This window comes from Gorilla gorilla, chromosome 7 (genome assembly GCF_029281585.2).
Source record: "Gorilla gorilla gorilla isolate KB3781 chromosome 7, NHGRI_mGorGor1-v2.1_pri, whole genome shotgun sequence".
Classification (NCBI taxonomy): domain Eukaryota; kingdom Metazoa; phylum Chordata; class Mammalia; order Primates; family Hominidae; genus Gorilla; species Gorilla gorilla.
Window position 1 is genome coordinate 36,005,001 of NC_073231.2, and position 21,266 is coordinate 36,026,266.

At 35.7% G+C, this 21,266-nt stretch overlaps 1 protein-coding gene across 22 annotated transcripts in view; it reads right to left on the reverse strand.

Moving 5' to 3' along the window:
• The window catches only part of RALYL (RALY RNA binding protein like), a 722,276-nt gene that overhangs the window by 549,780 nt on the left and 151,230 nt on the right, over positions 1–21,266 (reverse strand). The window contains exon 1 of one of the 22 annotated variants that reach the window (XM_063709192.1): positions 9,014–9,058. The exons of 19 other annotated variants lie outside the window; for them this stretch is intronic. The gene's annotated coding sequence lies outside the window, so the exon portion shown is untranslated. Of the gene's footprint in view, positions 1–9,013; positions 9,059–21,266 lie in introns of those variants that run through there. 2 more of the 22 variants (XM_063709189.1, XM_063709188.1) reach the window with 2 other exon arrangements.

A 21,266-nucleotide genomic window follows, 5' to 3' on the forward strand; every position in this document is an offset into this window, starting at 1 on the left:
GATTCTAGATATATCAAATAACTTTCCTAGAGTAAAATTTGGCTCTCTCCTTATGTCTTCTTCATGGAGGAAATGAAGTAGACATATCAAACACAGAGTCTTGCCCTCTCAAAAGTCATAATTTCCAAAGTAAATTATTACTGTGATTTTACATCCTGGTTGTATTTTTGTGATGCGCATGAGATAGAAGCACTCTTGGTATGCTGACAAAAATGCAGGATTCATTACAAAGCTGAGGATTTCTCGCAGGAAGGTGGTACATTTACCCAGGTAGAGCTATTTTGTGAGGTCCTAATGGTGCGGCTTTTCTAAAGAACCATTAACCAAAAGAAAACTGAAACCTTAAGCTCTCAGTGTAATAAACATAAAAATCCCAAAGTATAAATAGACATAAGCTTTTAGCTACCCCTACCTTCTAAGGAGGACTCTTCCTTTGCTCAGCTTGGCTCCCAGGATTCCGTTGTATTGACTTAGATATTTAATAGAGAAACACTAGAAGTCTTAAGAGGTTAACTTAAATTATATAAGAATGAATCACATGCCATAGAAAAAGAATAATTCAGAATGTAGGAGAAGGGGGCCAACTTGGAATGAGAAAGTCCTGAAGCTACAGCTAGAATTTTCAAAAAGTGACTGAGGAGAAATCAGGGAAATAGAGCTGTGGAGAGTTGTCTTGAAGGATCTGACTCCAGATAAAGCTGGAAGAGAATTTCTTCAGAAGTTTTACTTTGTGGTGTATGTTGTCTAATCCCAATCCCATCACACACCAAAAGCATCCAGTAAAAACTCCTAAGAGCTGTCCAGAGTTGATTTTATATTTTACTTTAAGGGAGAATTATGCTGAGATGGGCCTTAGGGAAAAAAAAGAGTTGCATCCCAGAATTGGGTTACAAATTTGCCAAATACATTTAGTTCAAGTGCCTTCTAGTAACTAGAAACTTCCAGCAAACTGTTTTTAATCAAGGTGGCTTTCACTGAGTTGAGGCAAAGGAAAAATTATTATTATGCAAATTGTGATTCTTAACATTGCTCTGGGAATTTCTTCAGTAGCCACAATACACTTTCTTTTAAAGGGCTCTGTGAAAAAAAAAAAATCTATTTTTTAAAAATAGTGATTCCCTCAGGCATGCAAATAAAGACACACAAAAGCACTTTGTCACTGTGAGTCATTGACAACAACTCCAGACTTTCAAAAGATATCCTGGGATATCCAATAACAAATAACTATATGCTTTAAAGTCAAAAATCTCTTACTCAAAATGATCCTTTTGTTATATAATGGCTTTCAAAGAGGAACAAAGACATTTATGACACTATCAAATATAGACAAAAATATTTATATTTTTAGAGGACTTTATAAGTAAAAAATTACTCAGCTCTATTAACCCTGCTCAGAGGAACAACTCCCAGTCCTCTAAGAAATGCTCACCAAAACACCCTTTTTAGGTGGTTAAAATGTTTTTTTCATAAGTTAGAAAGGCAGTTAATGTTAAGTCTTGCACCTTGTAACACATCTTGACATGCGCTGTGAACAAAAAATGATTCATACTTTCTCAGTGACTCATTGATTAATCGTAAATTTGCATATCTAAAAGTAGAAATTTGATGAAAATTTCAAGCTACAGGGAAATTATAAACATTGTCACAGCTGGAATCTATTTAGGTGAAGGGATGAATTTTACGAAGCTGCATGTTATAGTCCTGTGATTGAAAATAGTGTAAAAGAAGAGATGCACTGGGAATATTGCTGTGGCAGGTGATCTGTGGGAGACACAAAAATGAATAAAACACTTTCTGTACCATGGGGGCTTAAAAGCTAGTAGGAGATGGAAAGTTTACAGATATCACCAAGACAGTATAGTAAATGACTCACTGGAGTGGGCTAAACGATGGGAGTAAAAACCATGCAAGTTCTATGAAGGGCCAGAATTTGATCTTTATATTCCCCAGCACTTAGAAACAGTCTGGGACATAGAGGGTGCTCAATAAACATATGTTGAATCAATGACAGTAACATGGGAGAGACTGTGTATGTATATGTTAATATGATTGTATCTGGGAAATTATTTGCAATTATAGTTTCAAAAAACTAGAATGACTTTAGGCAGCATGGTAGCATGGGCACTTTCAAGTCCGCAGGTGTCCTGGAAACGTCTAGGGGTGGTCCAACAGGGGTCACGGCAATTGGCACCTTACCTAGCTTGGGTTTCTATGAAATAGATTATTCAAATAAAGTATTTTCTTACTAAAAACAGTTTACAATTTTTTGCAGAGTAAAAAAAGACATAAGATTTGCAGTCCAGAGCTCAATGTTCAAATGCTAGGTCTACTGACTATCTGTTCCCCATGGCCAACATGGGGAAATAGTTTAACCTTTCCAAATGTGTGTTTCATTATGTGAAAAAGGAAGATAACAATAGCTAACCCACAGGATTGTAATGAGAAATAAATAAGCATCAAATGCCAGCAGATTACTTATTATATAGTTTTCATTTTTGCATTTGATGGATCTCAGTTCCCCTTCCATTTCATTAACAGTTTCTAAAAACGGCCTAATTCCAGATTTAGTCTGACTATTCAGTCTTGACCTCCTGTTAGTTGTGTGGCTTTGGGAAAGTTATTTAAGTTGTCTGACATTCAGTTTCCTCATTTGTAAAATAGGAACAAAAGTGGTATCCACTCTCAGGAATATTACAAAAGCATAACAAATATCCTAAATGGCCCTTCAAATATCCTAATTTTATTTGAACCCTGTATGTTGGGATTTTCAAAGATTTGTTTCTTTTGAGTATTTTTAATTTCCATATCTCTTGTTTATTAGTTTCCATTATTAATTTCTTATTCCTTATTAACCTCAGTTTTTTCAGAGGTTCTAAATTACTTAAGAGTATAACTAGAGAACTAACCGGGTAAAATTCAAAGCATGGGAAATCTTTTCCTCTGGATTTAGCAATGGATTTATATTACTAGCACTGAAATAGCAAATTGGAGGGGAAAAAAAGTCTTTAATATCCCCACAAAGTAAGAATTAAATTAAAAATATATTGTGGATAAAAATTTCTTAATTGGGCAGCTCTCCAAATTTAACTTGCTTTAAGGTCAAAAGAACAACTTTCTCTGCAGCTTCGTCTCCAATGTGGGGTAAGATTCAGGTTTACACACATATATTTCCATCTAAAAATTCACAATTACTGCATGCTGTGAAATTAACCTCTCCAGGTCACCTTACAAACTCTAACTCCCATCCCATTCGGTCATCATGAACTTAATTCATTTGCTTCTTAAATTGCAAATGTAATGAATGTATTAAAAATGCCAAAATACCTATTGTCACAAATGAATAAGCACAATGCATATTTCTAGATACTCTGTAGCATCAAGTACTTTATATGCCTTTTAATAAAGTTATGGAACAACCATAGTGTACCACTGATTGTGCACCCCATCCTTGCAAAACAAATAAAAATAAAAACAAGGTAGTCTTAAGAGACCTAACAAGGACAAATAAAACGAAGCTGCCAAGAGACAAAAAATCGAATTAACAATATGGGAGACTATCAGAACTGTCCAAAGATAAAATGGGCCATATTGAAGGGTATCTAGTTGGCCACATTGTAGGGATAATGCAGAGGCAAGTCAATCATCCACTGGCCAGTAATACAGAAAAAGGAAATTTATGCACCCCTGGGAGCTGGAAAAGGCCCTCTGTACCACAGGATTCTGTAAATTCTAAGTAAAAATAATAAAGAATAGGCTATCTTTTTAAATGAATGTCTAAAGGCAAAATTCACATTAAAAATAAATCACATTAAGTAATAGTTTGAGGAATAAACCACAACTATAAGTACATAATATTAATATCATGACAGTTTCAGAAAAGTAATATATGAGAATACTTAAAGTTTTCCTCTTATTGATCAGTTTAGAACATTCTTAACAAAATAACTACTTAATCAGATTCAAGATGACATTAAGTTATTATTTAGTATTGAACTGGTTTTGTCTGTTATAAATAAACATTTTACTTTAATGTAACACTGTTCGATATTGATGTTTAAAGTTCTAAAGAAGAGTAACTGAGAACAAACGGGAATAAATTATTCATCATTATTATTTTTGGTATTTTGTTTTGCTATTAACATGTTATGAAAAACAATGTCATGCCACAATCCGCTCACCCCCTCCTTATCCAAGGCAGTCCCAGGTATCTCCCCAACAGAGATCCTTAGTGCCCAGGTTTATTTCCTACTGTAAAATAACTCTATTTTACCACTGAACAAAGATAGCTGGCAAAGCTCTTCGGAGCATAGAAAGCAACTCTTCTATTGATTTCTCTCCTTCAAATAGTGCTCCAAATCCTCCCTTCTAATTATAGTATTTTAGTCTACATAAAACTACTTGCCCCTAATTACTCTTAGCCATTTTCCACTGGAGAGTTTTATTTGTGTTTTGCTTATTTGGCAGTATTGTCCCAATAATAATGAGAAGGGGCCTCTTGTCACTGTAAATGGTGTAGCACTCTGATTAACGTGGCTTTGTGAAGTTTACTAGTGCCCTGGTTCTGAGGTAATACATGCATGGCTTGTTTTTACTTACTAATTTACTTAGTTGCTTATTTTCTTACAGACTTATTTATTTCATTCTGGAACCCACAAGCAGACCAGTGTAGTACTGTCTCAACCAGGGACAATACAGATTTCAAATGAACATTATAAAACAAGAAAAATAAAGCAAACTAAATTCATAGGCAAATATTAAAAAAAATTCTTCATTTTACAAAAACACTTGAAAAACAGCACTCAACAGCAACTATTTCTGCATAGTTTTGCAGTACAGCAAACTGTTATAAGCATTCACATTTGGAGCCTGATGTGCATTTTAGATCCCTGTGAACTGGTTGACTGCAGAAGATATTGGGAGTGTCAGGGTATGTGGGGGAATAAAGCTATAGGGCTAGCCAACTGTGGTGGATATTGGTCATACATGGGGCTGCCCAGTGTCTTATGAAAAGCCATTTGGTACCTGAATATATTTTCAAACTGTGAATTCTACCTTTCCAGTTCAGAAGCTCAACTTGAAATAAGCAGATTCCTTTGCAGTTGTGAGATAGACATATGACCTAGGCTCCAGAAATCAAATGCAAAAATCAAGAGACACTTGTATTCAAATGGGAGTAATAGGAAGAAGTTGTTCATATTTTTGCTGGGGGATTGGGAGTTGTGCAGTGGTGTCTGGATATACTTGGTGACAGCAGCAGAGACAATGATGACCAAAATGATGCAAGGTCAAGTTCTTGGCTCAGACCTAACCTCATTAAGGTGATGGGTGATTCCTCCTTCTCATTGCATGGTAGTTACTAGGCTTATGTTCATATAAGGCCAGCCTTATGATATGCTTCTAAGCGTATCTCTTGAAGATGTAGCCTCAAACTTGGCTTCCCAGAACTCTCATCAATTCTGTGTTCTAATAAGCATATTATAATGAACACATTTGATACTTAAGTGTTTGCATCTGTTGATTGCAATTAAGAACAATGACTGATAATGACTGAATATAAGGGTAGGTGGAGGGAGAGAAAATATCAAGGGAGACTCCAGAATTTGAAGCTCAAGTAACTGCATAAGGATGACCTACTAACCAAAGATGGCCAGTGTGGGAGGGAGGGGACAGCAGCAGTTCTCGGAAACTTATGATAACCAAAATTTAGTCAAAGACTGATGTGTGTTTGGATTTCAACTCTTCCCCTTGTTCAGTTTCTTAAACTGTAATACCTAATGTTCCTGTGAGAACTGGGTATAATCTATGTGAAGTACTCATGAAAATTTGCAATATAAGTTGCTGTTATAAAGATAAGAAAGGTGCAATAGCATTTTTCTGAATGAATCATCTAATTTGTAGACCTAGCCCTGGAGAGGGATGGGTGGTAAGTGTTAAATAGAGTACCTGGAATCCTAGCCAAATAAACTGGGTTTTAAATGTTGGTTCTAGTTCTAAGTGTGGTCTGGAAATATGATAAAACTTAAATAGGAAGGTAAATCCAGGGAAAGCCAAGAAAAATTGCCTCTGAATTGTTGTTCCCTGGACCTCGGAGTATCCATAGGTTGATCTTGGGCACACCTGTCCCAAGCCTTAAGCAGCAAATCTAAACTAGTGGTGTTAGGCTTCTCTTCCCTACCCAGCCTGTTTCAGGGTTGCCTGAATAACTTAGCCTACAATTGAGGGCAACTGTAACCATAGGTGAGTTAATCACAGGTTAGTTAATCATAGTTAACCTATGGTTAACTCACCTAACCCTAACCCTGGCCCAGAAATGTCAAAATTTTCCATGCATCTTATGATAATTTACACACATACACCACCCGAACATACATACACCATAATCCTTTTCCCTCACAATTTTCTATTATAGGCTCAGAACTTGTAAAAGTTGGTTCTAAATAAATATTTGTAGTATTGGATTAAATTTTTAAATTGAATACCTTTTGAGAAACCGCTGGAATATGGTTTTCTTGTTATTTTTAACTTCAGAAAAATGTTTACGGTCGATAAAGCAGTAATTGTTCCTGGTGGTGTAATTGCCTGGGCATTGTGCAATGATTTGATCAGACCCTTTATACAGACCCTTCTGTACATTAAATGGACAACTGACTGGGTAAAATAACCCACTTTGTAAAGTGATGCTGATGGGAATGGGGGTGCAAAATAGCCTGGGAGGAATGAATGTCAGTGGGACATGCAGTGAGCTCTTGCAAGGTAAGTGAAATGCAACAATGTAAGTAGAAAATACAGAAAAAGTGCATGCAAGCCAACTTTCAGCTCAGTCATTACTCAGTCAGCAAACTCTGTCTCTGAAAATCCATACCTTTTGACAGTATAGCCTGGTACAAAGATACCAAATAGTGAGTTACTTCCACAGAAGTGATTTTGGCAATAGAGCTGTTAAATTAAATTTGTCTTAAAGCTGCCTATATATGTAGCAAACTGCAACCTTACTTAGTATGCAAATAAACTGTAATCTAACTTAATAGTATATTCCTCCAACAAATAGCTAAGTCTCAGCCAATCACAGCAGCCAAACTCCAGCCACCACGGGCTGCCAACTGATCAGGTTAGGTCCATATAAGGCAAATGTCTTGTCCCACCATGCCCCAAAAAAGCAAATGCTAAACTTTAACCAATCAAGCTGGGTTTTTTTCATCAATTCCCTTTCTGTCTATAAATACTATCTACTACTAGGGAGAGCTCTCTGAACCTCTACAGGCTCAGTGTGCTGCCCAACTCATGAATTGTTCTTTACTCAAATAGCAAGCTTTGCTGAATTTAATTTGTCTACAGATTTTCTTTTAATAGAGCCTAAGAGGCAAAGCTGCTGATGCTAATCCTGTGCAGAGGCTGGAGTTTTTCATTTCAGTTGCAGTGAAACAGCACAAATAATTAGAGGACTAAAATGTTCAGATACAGTTTATGCATATTTTATTTTGTCTGCTCAGAAAATAGACATTAGCGACTTATGTCCTTCCCTGGATTAGAACCAAGGTGAAGCAATGGGCAAAACTAGTTTGAGAGACAAGAAGAAGGATATATTAGATTAAAAATAAATGGGAAGAGATCCTAACTAACCAAGAAGAACAGGATATTAACCTTAGAGAGGGCAGATTAGGAAGGATCTAATGCCCAAAATCAGAGAAAGTAGAAGCACATAAAAAAGGAAGATGCCAGTAGTTAGGGGAAGATGGAGAAATCTAAACATAGTTGAGGTCAGAGATACCATAGAAATGATACGGATAGGGTGGCTGAGGATAGCAGAGTATAAAATCTGCACAAGGAAAATGAAGAAATGCAAAATAAATGAAAAGGACAGCAAAGTAAAGAAGTCAAGGGCTTATTATTTTATTATTGTTATTAATAATAACAAGATTGGGGGACTAAAAATACTGTAATGGTAAATGTGTTTATTTCTTTTTTTTTTTTAATTGCTCTGTCACCCAGGCTGGAGTGCAGTGGCACGATCTCAGCTCACTGCAACCTCTGCCTCCCAGGTTCAAGTGATTCTCCTGCCTCAGCCTCCCAAGTAGCTGGGTTTACAGGCACCTGTTACCAAGCCTGGCTAAGTTTTTTTGTATTTTTAGTAGGGACGAGGTTTCACCACATTGGCCAGGCAGGTCTTGAACTCCTGACCTTATGATCCACCTGCCTCAGCCTCCCAAAGTGCTGAGATTACAGGTGTGAACCACCGTGCCTGGCCAAATGTCCTTATTTCTTAAAAATATTTTATAAATATCAATTCCTTATTTTAGAATACTTATTTGTGTATGGTCTTAAGTATTCTGACATTTTTACTTTCAAGCTATGGATTGTATCAATTTTTAGTTCTCCAATAAAATCAATATTCTGGCATAAAATACTCATAGGCCTGAAAAGAACATTAGACTTTGGGAGGCTGAGATGGGCAGATCACCTGAAATTAGGAGTTTGAGACCAGCCTGGCCAACATGGCAAAACCCTGTCTCTACTAAAACTACAAAAATTAGCTGGACATGGTGGCACACACCTGTACTTCTATCTACTTGGGAGGCTGAGGCACAAGAATCACTTGAACCCAGGAGGCGAAGGTTGCAATGGGCCAAGATAGCACGACTGCACTCCAGCCTGGGTGACAGAGTGAGACTCCATCTCAAAAAGAAGAGCATTAGAAACTTTCATTTATCAATCTTTCCTACAACTAGCATAACCATTTGTTAATTCATGCAATACATAAGTATTTAATCTCTACCATGAATACAAACATACTCCAACGACAAACAGTAACCACTTATACCAAAAAAACAACATGGGTAATAAATTGCTTTAAAGACAGGCAAGCCTATCAGCCAATCTCTGACACCATTAAAAGAAGCATCTGACATTGCATCTAAATTTGGGAAATCTGGTCAGATGTTGGTCATCAATTTGCTTAAATATATTTAAAATTCAACAATGCAATATTTTATTCAAACATTTGTTGAACACTTACTATGGAGCCAGGCACCTCGCCAAGGGCTATATCTGCAAAGGAAGAGAAAATAGAGCAATTGCTCATGTGAAAACATATAAGCAACCAAGCAACCCATTTCATCAGGATAATTTTGAATAAGAGAAATGCATACAAGTTATAATAATTGTCCCAAGGAGGTAAATTAACGAGGATTGGAGGGTTGAGTGAAGGTTTCACAGATGGAAAAGGCAGGTATGAGTAAAATAGTAAAAAACAACTTGGAAAACTGCTGCACAGTCCATGGTACCTAAACTTTTCCACAGCATGCATCATAATTATTTGATTAATATCTGTCAACCCCACTAGCCTCTGTGAAGCTCCCCAAGGGTAGGATGAAGTCTTTCTCGTTCACTCATATGTAACATTTGTATCTAGCATAGTGCCTGACTTCTCCGTGGTGCTCAATTTACATTAGTGGGGAAGTGAATGAGATGTGTTTCTATATATTAGGGCGTGAAGGAAGGTAGACAGGGAGAAATGAAAATGAGAGGGAGATGCTGGAGGGTCTTTCCAAAGGCTGCTTTAGTAATAGTCTAAGAGTTTAGATTTTCTTTTGAAGGTGATATCATTTCATTGAATTAAATCCATTAACTACTTACAGAATACATAAAAAGACTCATGTATCTAAAGATAACCCTGGGGCAAGGGTAATGTGTATATGGATTGAACAGGAAGAGACTGAGGTAGATATGTCATAGTAGAGAAATTATGACAGCATTTTATTTCACTTCCATGATGAAGTATTTCTAAACTGCCTTTGTGAGGGGAGGGTAATACTTTCTAATGAAAAGTTGGCAGATACCATTGACCTAACATCTCCCTGGGAGCATCTATCTTACTGAGTAACATAATAGAGGAGGCTATAGTTGGTGACTTTCTGAGGCCCACTATACCCCATAAACATGTTCTGTTTGTCTCCCAGATGTGTGACAATGTAAAGAAAGGGAACCCTTGCACACTGTTGGTGAGAGTGTAAAATAGTATGGCCATTATGGGAAACTGTATGGAAGTTCCTAAAAAAAAAAAAAAAAGAGAAAGAAAGAAAAACTGAAACTAGAATTATCATATGATCCAGCAATCCCACTTTGGTGTATATATCATGAGGAATTAAAAAGATATCTACTCCCATGTTCACTCCAGCATTATTTACAAAAGCCACTATCTGAAATCAACCTGTGTCCATCAGTGGATGAATGGATAAAGAAAATGTGGTTTGTAAGCTCAATGTAATATTACTCAGCCTTGAAAAAAGAAGGAAATTCTATAATTTGCAACAACATGAATGAACCTGGAAGACATTATGTTGAGTGAAATAAGCCAAGGACATAAAGACAAATACCACTCATCTCACTGATATGTGGAATCTAAAAAAGTTGAACTCATAGTAGCAGAGGGTAGATTGGTGGTAAGGGGATGGGAATTGGGATGGGATAATGTTATCAAAGGGTGGAAAGTTGCAATTGAGAGATTAAATAATTAATATTTAAGATGATAGATATGTTAGTGTGATTTAATTATTCCACACTGCATACATATATCATAACTCTGTACCCCACAATTAGTCACAGTAAATTACAAAAAAATTAAATTAAATGGAAACAAACACGACCCCAGAATAAGAAAGTAAATATAATGAGGTAGGTGTTACTATGTCAAACTAAAAGCAGGTTAATGCAATCATCTTACACCTTCCCCAACAGACTCATTTATTCACTTATGTCGCTGCCCAGCTCCTGAAAGTATGTAGGTATGTTACACTACTTTAAATAATCTTCCTTGAATAAAGGAAAAATACATACAATTATAAAGTTTAAAGGTATGATGATAGCACTTTCAATAATAATAAAATTTTCTATTTTTTTGCATAACAAAATAATCTTGATCAATTGTAAGATTTACAAGTATTTCTTAATAGGTTAATCTGTATTATATCTAATCATAGTCTCCTCTGTGAAATCATGGGTTGCAATTGCTATAAAATATAAACTAAAGAGAAAACAAATCCATTTCAAAGTCCCCTCCCACTGTGACAAATAATTTTATAAAAAATGAAATTCCTGTTGCACAAGATTGCACTAAAAATGATAATTATAAACCATAAATACTAGGCATTTTAATATGAAATTGAACACATTGGGGATTTTTCTAAACATAATCAGTAAACCAATTGCCATATATCACCGTAGGTCATATCCAGTTATCTTTAAAGTTTTATATAAGTTATTTCTGTTTTGTTTTCAATTGTTAAAAAAATTAAAAAAAAAAAATAAAACCCTTGAGCTCAGGAGTTCAAGACCAACCTGGGAAACATGATTAAACCTCATCTTTACAAAAACAACAAAAATTAGCCCAGTGTGGTGGCTCATGCTGATAGTCCCAGCTACTTGGGAGGCTGAGGCAGGAGGAATGGTTGAGCCCTGGAGGTTGAGGTTGCAGTGAGCCATGATTGCACCACTGTACTCCAGCCTGGGTGGCAGAGTGAGACCTTTTCTTAAAAAAATGAAATAAAATAAATAAATAAATAAATAAATCATATTGTGTTAGCCTTCTGTTTATCTGTGCTTCTTCCTGAAAGAAAGAATTAAGAGGAGGAAAAATATCACTTTATATAGGGGTAGAATTACTTAATTCACTTACATCTAAGTATTTCAACTGTAAAATATAAGACGGCTTATTTTGTTTAGCCTTCCAGTTTTTCAATTTTGTATTATTTGGATGATTCTTTGCTGAGCTATGTAGAAAGGTATCAATGTCAGCATTGATAAATGTATGTACTCTATTTGCTTTTCAAAGTGCAAGGGGGATGTATCCGATATTCAAAGTGAGCAGAGCAATGCTTATCTGCATTTCTGAAGGTCTGCAAAAGTCCCATGAATTGTAAGAAGCTGACCTAACTAATATTTCATATCACTATGAATATAACTCTTTAATAGTATAAACCTATTGACAGTAAATATCCTCCATACCTCTATGTGGAAGGATTTTCTTTAAATTTTCATAGAGAAGTAACCTATAGAACTAAATCTTTAAAATATACACCTTTGATAAAAATTATTCTTTAATAGCAAGAATCACAGCTGTTAATGCTGTGATCCACTTTGAATGCAGAGTGACTTCTTTACTTCTGTGATGCCTACCAAATGGTCAGTGTCTAAGTATCATATTACTTTGCAGAATTTCTGTGCATTTTAAAAATAGGAAAGATTGGCATAATTCTATTATGACTTTTGATTCAAGTTCCAAACAGTAGGAAAAGCTAGAGGTCTAACAGGAGTTCTACTTGTCCACTCATTATATTTAGTGATTACAGACAGTTTACATCACCTGCTTCATCAGATTTTCCCACCCAGACCATTTCCTTCTGCTGTAATATGTTCACACACCAAAGGAAGCCAAGGTAAAGCACCATCTGATGAAACAACATATTACCCAGGCATGCAGAAGTGACATGATATGAATCTGCATTACCTTGGCTAGCTGGATCCCACTGTACCACATCTAGGAGTAATTGGCATATGAAGCCTAGGTCAAACATTTATCTGTTCAGTATGCAATTATAGAAATGCTTGGCTTATCCATCATCATTTGGAAATAAACACCTACTTCAGTGATTTTTCTAGATAATAGAAATTCGCTTCTTCAAGCACCAAAGCTTTTGGTTTGCTCAATTTTCATTTTCTGTTCAGTGTATTATATATTCCTCTGTTATCTCAGAAAATAAAAACCATAGACATCAGTTTGGCCCTATGGTGGACTGTGCTGATGCCTTCACAGACGATTAATGTGTGTAGGCCTGGCTGTTCTCATATTAAATGATTTGGGAGGACCACACTTTTTGAGTTTTATATATATATATATTGAACGATGCTCTGTACCCTCACTCACTGTTAAGGCATTGTTAACAATTTTTGCTGCTGTGAACTTGACTGACATTAATAGATTCTGCTCTTTTGTCCTTTTTATTTTCTGAATTACAGTTCCCTAAGTAAAGGTTTGGTTCTCCCATAAATGAATTTCATCAACTTTAGTGTATGTGTGTGTTCATATTTCATTTATCTCGTTAGTCCAGTCTTATTAACAATATTTTTTCTTGTCTATTTTATCATAATGCAAATGATAATAATGCATCTAATCTTTACTATGGGCTATCCTCTGTGTTAGTTACATTAGGTTATCATGTGTAACCTAATTAAATCCTCCTCATCACAATTTTATGAGGTATGAGCTACTTTTGTCTATTACATTCTACATATGGGAAATTCTCCATAACTCTCAAATGATAGATATTGATTGCTTGGAATAGTGACTTGAATAGTGACTTCTAGATGGGTGAAATGTATCTGTACAATGGTTATCTTTACAGCTGGTTCACATTGATATTTTCAAACAAAATCCTTACATAAGAAGCTTCTATGGGTTCTATGGGCATATTTTCAAGAATGATGTATTTATATTATTAGGAATGTTTTAAATTTTAAATAAAACAGGCAGTCATTCTTCTGAATTAACTTATTTATATATAGTTAACTTTTTCAAGGGCAATTTAAATTAGTTTGGATACAAATGGTATGTTATAACAGAATTGTAGATATATAAATGCGATACCAATACGTTATAGAAAAATAATCATTTTAAGAAGGAAATTGTTAAGTATTTACTATGTATCAGGGGCTAAGGGGTTACATGCTTCCTAACCTTGTTTATGCCTCAGGTAGCAATCCTCTCAATTTTAAAATCAAGGAAACTAGATTCAAAGAACTAGAATTTGAGCACAGAATTTCACATGTTAACCTGCACGCTTCACCTGGTTAAGAGCAAGGGGAATATAATATTGTAATACTAAAGACTGTGCACATAATATTTAAATAAAATGGCAATATTTAGTCTCTCATTGGCAAACCACTTATCTGATAAATAGTTAATAGCCAAAATTATAAAACTCCTACAAATCAATGGCAAAAAAAAAAAAAAAAAATCACCTGGTTAGAAAACAGGAAGAACTGGAATAGACATTTCTCCAAAGATGACATACAAATGGTCAACAAGCATATGAAAAGATGCTCCATACCACTAATCATTAGGGAAACGTAAATCAAAACCACAATGAGATATCATCTCACACCTGTTAGAATGGCTATTATTACCAAAAATAACAACAAATACTTGCAAAATTATGGAAAAACTGGAACCATTATACACTATTGGTAGGAATGTAAAATGGTGTGGCCTGTATACAAACAGTATAGCAATTCCAAAAGACTTAAAAATAGAATTACAATATAATTCAGCAATTCTACTTCTGGATATGTATCTGAAAGATTTGAAATCAGGGTCTAGAAGAGATATCTGCACTCCCATGCACATTGCAGCATCATTTAAAATAGCCAAGATATGGAAACACCTTAACTACCCACTGATGAATGAATTTAAAAAATGTATCATACACAAGCAATTGATTTTTTTGTCTTAAATAGTGACTTGAATAGTGATGGAATTTATTCAGCCTTAAAAAGGAGGGGAATCCTGCCAAATGTGACGACATGGATGAACCTGGAGGACATTATGCCAAGTAAAATAAGTTAGTAACAGAAGAATAGATACTGCATGGTTCCACTTACATGAAGTATCTAAAATAGTCAAAGTCTTTTAAATAAAGAGTAGAATAGTGGTTACCAAGGGTTAGCAGGAAGGGAAATGGGGAGTTGCAGTTCAATGGATATGGTGTTTCAGTTATGTAAGATGATTAAGTTCCAGAGATCTGCTGTACAACACTGTGCCCACAGTTAATAACACTGTATTTTACACTTAAAAATCAAGTGAGTAGATCTTACACTGTGTTCTTACTACATTTTTTTAAGTTTAGTTTAGAAAAGGCAAGACCTAGCAAAGACCTGATGTATTAGTCCATTTTCATACTGCTATGAAGAAATACCTGAGACTAGGTAATTTAATAAAGAAAAAGAGGTTTAATGGACACACAGTTTCACATGGCTGGGGAGGCCTCACAATCATGGTGAAAGGCAAAGGAGGAGCAAAGCCATGTCCTGCATGATGGCAGGCAAGAGAGCACGTGCAAGAGAACTGTCCTTTATAAAACCATCAGATCTCATGAGAATTATTCACTATCACGGGAACAGCATGGGAAAAACCCACCCCCATGATTCAATTACCTTCCACTGGGTCCCTCCTATGACATGTGGGGATTATAGAAGCTACACTTCAAGATGAGATTTGGGGGGGGGGGGACACAGCCAAACCATATCACATAACTGTCCTCATAAAACAAAAGAACAACTCATGGAGGAAGCACTAGATTTCGTACTAAGTTGTCCTGTGAGCAGAACTAGGAAGAGGCATAGGTCGATTTCAGCTTACTGCAAATCTTTCTGTCACATCCCTATGCTTACAGGGGAAATGTTTTCGAGTCCAGCAGTCCCTAAGCTTTTTTGCAACAGGGACTGGTTTTGCAGAAGACCATTTTTCCACAAACCGGGGGGTGGGGTGATTTCAGGATAATTCAAGAACATTACATGTGTTGTACACTTTATTTCTATTATTATTACATTGTAATATATAACAAAATAGTTATACAATTCACCATAATGTAGAATCAGTGGGAGCCCACAGCTTGTTTTCCTGCAACTAGATGGTCCCATCTGGGAGACAATGACAGATCATCAGGCATTAGATTTTCATAAGGAGTGCACAACCTACAATAGGATTCATGCTCCTATGAGAATCTAATCCTGCCATTAATCTGACAGGAGGCGGAGCTCAGGTGGTAATGCGAGGAATTGGGAGTGGCTGCAAATACAGATGAAGCCTCACTGGTTTGCCTGTCACTCATCTCCCGCTGTGCAGCCTGGTTCCCAACAGGCCACAAACTGGTACTGGTTCATGGCCAGGGCATTGTGGACCCCTGTTCTAGTACATCTAGGTTACATGCAGTCTCTTGGTGGTTCCAATTTATGCAAAAAACTAAGATGTAGATTTGCTCATGTGTACAAATGGGACATCACAAACCTCTGGACTGAGAACATTGACCCTAATCCCCTTAGCTCTAGTTAACCCCATCGTCAGATCATGTCTGCGCCACCCTGACTTTTGGTGACTTGTTCGTATTTGGTTTCTGAGGATACCTCTTATATTTTGTGAGCTTATTTATGCCTTTATAAAATAGGTTTGTTATATTTTTAGAATTTCTATACACTTGTTTCTGAAGGGATTGCAGGTTACTGATTTTGACATATTGGCAGAACCATCAAAATAAAACTCTTTTGGAAAATAATAATATTCTGTAAAAGCATAAGATGCTATCATTATCATGTCTATTAGTAGTATTCTAAATTATTATCAGTGTAATTTACATTAAAATATGGATGACTATGTCAGACAATGTGTTAGTATCAGAACTCTTTACTCATAGAAATATTATATAGAATACCAAGGTATAAAAAAGACCAAAGAGGGCTGTTTGATTTGAAAGTCTAGCAGCAGCTGTACTAATTCAGCTGTGCTAGTTGAGCACTAAGTTGCACTTCCACTCAAAATATGTAGCATTATTCATGTTTTAAGAGAGCTCTTAATATATAATGTTCCCTCCCCAAAGAATGAGTTGGGTTAATCTTGTTAATAATACTCAATCTGTTTCAAGAGGTTTTTTTTTTTTTAATTGCGGTACCACAGCTAATTTCATCCTCTTAGATTTGTTAAAATATACTTCCTGATTAATTGATCTTAACATCTTTAGTTCTCTTCGGACAATTCTTATTCCATGTTCTTTCATGTCCCTAGTACAATTAATTTATTTCTCTAAGTAAAAACAATACAATATATTAAAGAACAGGAGTCTGCACTATGGTCCCACTCTGTGACTAACATTCATCTCTATGTAATTTCTCTTACCTATAAAATGAGAATAGTACATCAAATTCCCATTTTACAGGATTATTATAAATACAGTTTTTTTTTAAGATGGAGGAATGTAAGGTATCTCATTCTCTAAAAATACCTAGTATTTAAAATAACAAGAAACACAACTATTCCACATTAAGACACTTTACAAAACCTGAGTACGGGTAATTTCTTGGTGCACTCGTTTACTCTCCCAGCCAAGGTACAGTCTTAGTTTTTCCTTTGAGCTAATTTGAGCTGTAAGAATTATGAATGGATAGTGTATATTATGGTACACAGAATGATTCTGGGAATTTTTTAAGCACCCAGTGAATGGTAGCCTTTCTTTGCATTATCTTCCTTATAGGAAAAGTGGATGGCACAATTCAGAAAGAGAATAAGGGGAAAATTCTATGCATTTAAAAGGTGAGTTGAGTGTGTTTTACCAGCTTTTACAAGGTGTATCAAATGCCTATTTACAAAAGTAAGGAAACTGTCAATTTGATGAAGTACAACTCACAACTCATTAGTGTTTACCACAGAAGAAGTATTCCACATCAAAAATGACTGCTGAAATATTCACAATTACCAGCTGCTCAGAAACCATTTTATATGAATAAAAAACACGTCACATTTAATTTATCAGATGTTTTCTGCTGTCATACTTTCTTTCATTCAATGTACTGAAAAGTTATAAAAACAACTTCAGTCTTACTGTAGCCATGTATAGACATTAAGAATAACACAAATCCATTATCCACCACAATATAATTGTATCTACATGGATGAATGATCTTCTGCAGCTTTTTTGCACTCAATTCTGAATTAAGTGTTCCTTTAAAGATATCTGAAATACACCATTCAGTATCTCTATTAAAAAACTACCATTTCAGTATAAAGAAAAAAAAAACCCAATTCATTCCTGAAGCTATATTCCTCGAATGAGCTGGCATTATTAGCCTCATTTCTATAGTGACGACAATGTGAGACATCATCAGAAAAATAATGCCAGTTTAATTTTCTAACAATACTGAAATGAATCAAATATGCACCAAACACTTGTGAAAACAAAATAGTAACAGTCTAGCTTTCCATTGTAATGTTGTGATGTAGGCTTCAAGTAAAAATGTAATAATTTGATTAACCCTTTTCCATAATTATTATACATAACCAACTGTTATACTAATTCTATGAGAGGACTAAAGCAACTAGATACATAGATACATAGACAGATTATTCCAAAAAAAATATGAATACAAACACTAGTAGTGTGCAGATTTCCAGCTTATATTTAAACCATTTTAAACCTAGCAATGTTCAAACTAGTGTCTATGGAGGGCCCTGCTCTCCTAGGCTCAACTAAATGTGCAGCAAGCATCATTTCTGCTCCACTACATTGCGCATCATAGACTCAGTGCAGTTGTGGACCTCTTAATGGATGGCCCTCACTTTCTGTTTTCAGGGTCAGCTGCAGTGATGGTTGTGGCTCTGTATAAACTGTTGGCAGTAGCTGTTTAATACCATGAAAAGGAAATAAGGCTTGTTTCTTTGGAACTTCTCATCTTAAAAAACAAACACATGACAATCCCCTAACAATTACCAATTTGCGTTGCTTTATTTTTAAATGATTCCCCAACCACTATAAAGGGATATATAAGAATACTTATCCTTTTACATACTTTAAAAATATCCCATTCTATCCCTAAGGCATGTAGAAACTGGTAATGAGGTCCTTCTCTGATACAAAAGAAAGTGTTAATAGCTATCCTTCCAATAAAGCTATTTACTCATGCATTACTTTTTTCCCAAACATCATTTTTTAAATACAAGTCTACATGTGAAGAAAAAAGTGAGGACATTGTAAGAAAGAAAAATGAAAAAAAGTAAAACAAAAAAGCCTGGGTTGAAATTGTAAACCAAACATGTGTCTTGCAGTTTTGCACATTTTCTAGAAGTGAAAAACCTTCTCAGCTCTAGTAGATCTAGCAGTCATCACAAGTGAAAAACAATCAATTTCAGTGTCCATAAGGTTAAAAAAAATCAGTTGCTCAGAAATATGACTATTCCAAGAACTGTGGACTGAGACAACAGTCTCCTGTAATCCATGTAGAGAAGTCACTGTACTATAGAGATTGTAATCAATCCCCAAAAATAAATACAGAAAAGCTTACAGGATGATTTTACATTCTCACTGAGTATCCACGTATGCCATATGCCAGACTATTGGGATTATTAGATTTAGTCCTGCTCATGCACAAAATCTCCCTCTAGAAATTAAACTTTTTCTTCATTTGTTTTTCTCTAAAGGAGGACAGGAGCTGGAAATGTTTACTTAATTGCACTTGCTAGATTTAATCACTATCCCGGATGTTTCAAGGGTCTCTGTCTCAGTTTTGGCAGAAGGCCCAAAAAGCAGAAACCAAAATAGCAGGGCACATGCTCTTACATTCCCAACGGAAATGTTTGCCCACCAAGTAAGATGAGCAAATGATTTGGCAAAATCAGGTCTTGAAAAAAAAAAAAAAAAAAAAGGTAAGAAAACACATATGTTAGAAATATTAAACCACTCTTTGAGGCAGTCAAAATGATGGCATGGTATTTTTTTTCTGATCTTCTTGCGGGAGTGGAGGAGAGAAGATTGCTTTCCTTCCCCTCCAATCAGGTAAGAGAGACGATTCAATACAAAATTCAGAAAATTTGATTTGTGTCCCCCACAGTTTGCACAATAGGTTCCTGACTCATAGTCCCCAAAGATTCTAAGACAGCCTTAATGGAACTGCCTGCTTAGCTGTTGAGGGAAAAGAAACAGCCATATTAGAAGGCAGCTGTGCTTTCAAAGACAACAAAGCAAAAGATGCTTGTTTCCCATGGGTCCATTCACCGAGTGAATACTGGCCATGCAGTATGCTGATGGACTGAGACAGCTTCATCTGGGAACAAGGAAACATCAGCAGAGAGAAGACGGATATGCACCCATCACATTAAGAAGCTGAGAATATGTCGTATGAGGCCAGCAAGAGGAGAGAGACTGCTGCAACCAGAAGCTCTTGTGAGGAATCTCTGAAGGCTGTGGAGATGTTCCACTAGAGTATTCTTTGAACTTAGTAAACCCAGAGATTAGCAATGCCAGCCACTGCAACAACAGTGATGTGTAGCTCACCCTCCCTCCTGCCTCTCCCCTCTGCCAACCCTAAGGAGGTCAGAAACAAGAGTTAGTCGACAAAGAAGCAGCAGTGAGGGGAGGGATAAAGTACAAAAGAGGGAAAGAACAGAAAACTATCTGACGTTGTCTTCCTCTTCCTTTACCATGATAGGCATCCAGTCCAAAGTAGGCTTGAGATGGATAAGAGGACAGGGTTTAATTTAGAAGATGTTTGGAATTCTGACTCTAAATGGGACTGGACTAGAGATTGTGCTAATGGAACAAAATATCAAATATTTTATAATTTATTCTTCATAATGCAAAAAATGTAAAGGTCTAGAAAGCTGAGGTTATGTTCCAGACTAAGGTAAAAATAAAGAGAATTGACATCTAAATGCAATAAATGATTCTGGATTGGATTGTGGATTAGGAAGAAAACAGTTATAAAACACATTACAGGGAAAACCAATAAAATGTATATAAACACTGTAGGTTAAACTTCTTGATTTTTATAATTACATAGTTTAATTACACATAATATTAAATGTCAAGTTACAATTTTAATTTACTTTAATATGTAATTATTTAATTATATATTTTATGATATTTATAATTTAAGAATTATGTAAAAGGATGTTCTTGTTCTTAGGAAATACATACTGAAGCATTTATGTATAAAAGAACATGTTTGTAATTTGCTCTAAATTTATTTCTCTATATGAATTCATTTATATAGCTTACATAAAATTATTATATATAATTTATAAAATTTATGTAGTATAATTTGATATAAAATTTAATTATCAACTTTTTACCTGTCAATACATTTCCTGATGATCAAATACATGACTGATTTAAAGTACTGAATATGGTGAGATAAAAGTGCTAAACTGATTTTTTAAAAAGACGGCCTGGTATTAAAACATGGCCTGGTGAGGTGGCTCACACCTATAATCCCAGCACTTGGGGAGGCTGAGGTGGGTGGATCACTTGAGCCCAGGAGTTTGAGACCAGCCTGGGCAACATGGCTAAACCCCATCTCTACAAAAAATACAAATTTAGCTGTGTGGTAGCATGCACCCATAGTCCCAGCTACCCAGGAGGCTGAGGTGGGAGAATCCCTTGATACCAGGAGATGGAGGTTGCAGTGAACAGAGATCGCCCCACTGCCCTCCAACCTGGGCAACACAGTGAGAC